Source organism: Adiantum capillus-veneris, chromosome 20 (assembly GCF_014529385.1).
Source record: "Adiantum capillus-veneris isolate H3 chromosome 20, ASM1452938v2, whole genome shotgun sequence".
NCBI classification, from domain to species: Eukaryota; Viridiplantae; Streptophyta; class Polypodiopsida; order Polypodiales; family Pteridaceae; genus Adiantum; species Adiantum capillus-veneris.
Genome location: NC_140950.1, coordinates 67,404,383 through 67,408,184, shown reverse-complemented (window position 1 = coordinate 67,408,184; position 3,802 = coordinate 67,404,383). Strand labels below are relative to the sequence as shown.

At 44.6% G+C, this 3,802-nt stretch overlaps 1 pseudogene; it reads right to left on the bottom strand.

The window, feature by feature from the left end:
• Positions 1 to 507: 507 nt before the first annotated feature.
• Positions 508 to 2,914, bottom strand: LOC147432658 (serine/threonine-protein kinase-like protein CR4; annotated as a pseudogene).
• Between the last annotated feature and the right edge of the window lie 888 nt (positions 2,915 to 3,802).

Below are 3,802 nucleotides of genomic sequence, written 5' to 3'. Positions count from 1 at the left end.
AGAGGATGTTTGTCACCTGCTGTAGGATTGTTGTATGACCCGAGATTTCCTTCGCAGTGTATCGGCATGCATGCAGCTACGTTTTCCCACGACTGTCTTCCATAGACAGTTTTGGGAATTTGGCATCTTCTCATCGGCATTGCAGCGCTTCGCGGTCTTCTTCATGTTAATGGCTATATGTTCCAACGCATTCATGCAAATCCCTTCCCGTTCTTCAAGCTCTCTCTTAGACAGTCTTTACGGAACGACTTGGAAGTTGGTGATATCACTCCAGAGATACATCAACTTTCCTATGAATGCTTTTAGCCATTTTGTACAGCTGCACACTTTTGTGTTCCTTCCCTTGTACCTGATCTTTCTGGTGGGTTTTTCTCTCTTTGAGGTTTCTCACGGGTAGATAAATCAAATTGATTTACAAAAAAACAAGTGATAAAATCATGAGGCCTGCCACCAAAAAAGGGCACATCAATCTAGGTGTGGCTTTTGAGTCATATTAAGCTTTGCCAAAGAGCTTCAAATGCCAATCTTCCACATTAATGCAAGCATCGTAGTCTTTCATGATGATCTTTTCTATGAGGCAGAGCTAGTTGAGACAATGCCAAGTGACGCTGATTGATAGGCTATACCCAATGGTTCACAATATTGGAAGAAAAGAGCTTTGTCATCACTAAGTTGCCAAGTGACGCTGATTGATAGGCTATACCCAATGGTTCACAATTGCTGCCGAGCATTCCACACTTCACTATGGCCTTATCTAGTCCAAAAATAGGTACTAAATGGCCTTATACAAGATTTAAAGAAATAGAGGGATAAAAGAGACCGGGGCCTTCCCTGTCAGCTGCAGTATACAATACATGAACTCGACTCAAAAAAGGAGCTAAAAAACAACTGCTGTGGAGAAGCTGGGTAGATCTCAGCTTTGCAATGCGGAAACATAAGTTGCTGCCGTTGCTGTTGGGCCTCTACATCGTGCTATAGGTATAGTGATGTCAACACTCCCGCCCACTTCATCTTCAGAGAGGGATCCCCGTTGCAGTGAGGAGTTGATGCTTGGGAGGAAGGATTTATGTGATCTTCATGCTCTTCTCTGGTCTCCAAGGAGTCGACAGCAAATACAAACCTGCACGAAGATTTTTTAGATGATTTGTGGTGCAAACGGTTGCTTCCTAAGACCACCTCCGAGGGCAAGAAAGGTTGGCCTCTGAGTATGTTCCCATCAACATAGCAAGGGCCCTCTCTAAAGAAGTAGTAACCTTGTCCCTAGAGGGGCGACCCATGCCCCTCATCTTTACACACCGTGCCACTACAGGCACAGTCTTGTAAACTACATCCAGGTTTGGGGGGGCCTCGAGCCTCGGATCCAATACACATTGCTCTTGCCCTTAATGAGAGGAACTGCCCACTCAAAAATGTTTCCCATCATACTCCATGTCAATAGCTTTGCAACCGCTCTAATCTCCAAGAGCAGGACTCCAAAACTGTACACATCATGGTTGGTTGTCAAGTACTGGAGCCTATAATACTCCAGGTCTGCGTAGCCCAAAGTGTCTGTTGGAAGCTCCAACAACAGTGAGTCATTGTCCATGGGACCCAATAAAGATAAGCCAAAGTCTGACACTCTTGCATTTCCACTCATCATCAAACAGAATGTTTGATGACTTTTATGTCCCTGTGAAACTCTGGAGGGCAGGCATAACCATGCAAGTATTCCAATCCACGGGCTGCTTGAACCGCAGCAGTTACCCGCCTCACCCACCCAAGATGATGGTTGTTGCCATGAAGGTGCTCATGCAAAGTCCCATTGGCCATTAACTCATGAAGATCAAGCTCATTGCGAAACTCGTTTGCGTCTTTCTGGTATTGGCTGGGCGTGGGCTTGCTTCACTGCTACTACATGGCCATCGCCAAGCACTCCTCTGTATACAATTGAGAAGCTCCCTTTTCCCACCTCATTCGCCACTAGTTGCTTGCTCTAGCTCCTGGTATCTGAACACCTCTGCTCTTGACATCTTGGGTTCTTCGAGCTCTGTTGATACCAGCCTCTCCTTAATAAAGAGGAGTTGAAAGAGCCCTTCTTGTTGCCTGACCCTCTGCTTCTTGATGGATCTAGGCATAGTTCCATTAGCGATGGCAGTTGCAAGCTTGGCGAGCTTGTACCTGACAACCACAACTGCGGTAGCAAGCTCGGCGATGATGATGGGGTTCTGCACAGAATTTTTGTGGCGGGTGCTAGGCATGCACACAACAGGCAATTGTTCCCACAGAGCATGCAGTCAACTGGTGGCAGGGCACTTGTATGAAGGACATCATGGAATTGAGCACCCCAGCAAAGTGGTTGCACACTACTGGAAGGTATGCCAGAAGTGTAATAGTCTCCTGCTACCATGGCCGAGAAGCGGGATGCTGTAGGAGGAGGGATGTTGTTGGGCGGATTGATTAGCCCCTAGCAAGAAACCGTTTGCTGGGAACTAAGCAGTTCACAAGCACAAAACCTGCCTTCCACAAGTGATGTGAATTGAGCAGAACCTGGCAACCCATTCTGAACTTCAAGCTCTCCTCCCTAGCACAATGTAGCTCCACTGCTTTCCAAAATCCCACAAACATGGTGACCTCCAACTGATAATGACACAAACTTTGCCTGTCGTGGTGCCCCGCTTATCACCCGACTCTCTGTCTCATCACCCCAGCAGATGGGCGTCCTGTTTACTGCAAACAATCCACTAGAAAAAAGAGAGCCTGTTGTAATGGATGTTAGAGAGGAACCTTCTGCAAAAGATCCAGTCATGTTGTAGCCACAACAGTCCACTGCTTGCTGAACTTCCACTGAATCCAAACTCGCGACGCGTACATTAAGTTTCCACTGAATCCAAACTCGCGTGCGTACATTAAATACCTTGTAAAATGACACAATAAATGAAGACAAAAATCATTTAAACTATGGAGCACTTCACTTCACAAAGGAGGCTGAGTTTGCGGAGACAAATCACTCAAGCATGCCACCATCAGGAGTTGTGTTGAGGCATTTTTTGGCTGCTTGTTGGGCTTGCAAAGCTGGCTTGAGCAACTTGAAGATTCCTGCACCCATTGAAGCTTGCTCATATTGGGAAACTCAGAGAAAACCATGGTGAACTCCCTGATTTTCTCCAACTTTCCCTTTCTGCCACCCAATAGCTAAGTCTTTTTCATTTTGAGAAGTTATCACCCATCTTTTAATCTTAAAAATTTCTTTCACCCGTGGAAACTTGAGGTGATAGACTAAAGTTGTCATTTTTGCTAGTTCAAACTTTAAGGAAGGGATCTAATCCTTCGGAGCCTCAATCTCTAGAGATGTTTTATTTTTATTTTTAGAGATTTTAAAGCTAAGTTTAGAATCTAAGGATATAGAACTTTTAAAGTAAGGTCTCCAATGAGGACCTATAGTTTTTTTTTAAGAAGGTAAAAAATTGAATTAAAGAAAGTGAAAAGGTTACACGGATTCACAGGTCGAGGGAGGATCACCTTGAAGCGTTGGAGATAATTATCACATCAATGAGCATGATTATTACACTAATAGTATCTTAGGTCATTGATGTGAATACTTCTAGTGTGTCTTTATTACATATGATTAATAAAATGCATGTGCATGAAGCACCAAGGTGTGCACTATTTTTGTCAAGTGGCTCTCTCTCTCTCTCTCTCTCTCTCTCTCTCTCTCTCTCTCGTAACAGGTCTTGAGTTCAACTCTCCTCGTCAGATAGATCTTTAAGGTCTCTTGGATAGTTTCCTACGATGTTAGATACTCTTCTTCTTCTTCTTCTTCTTC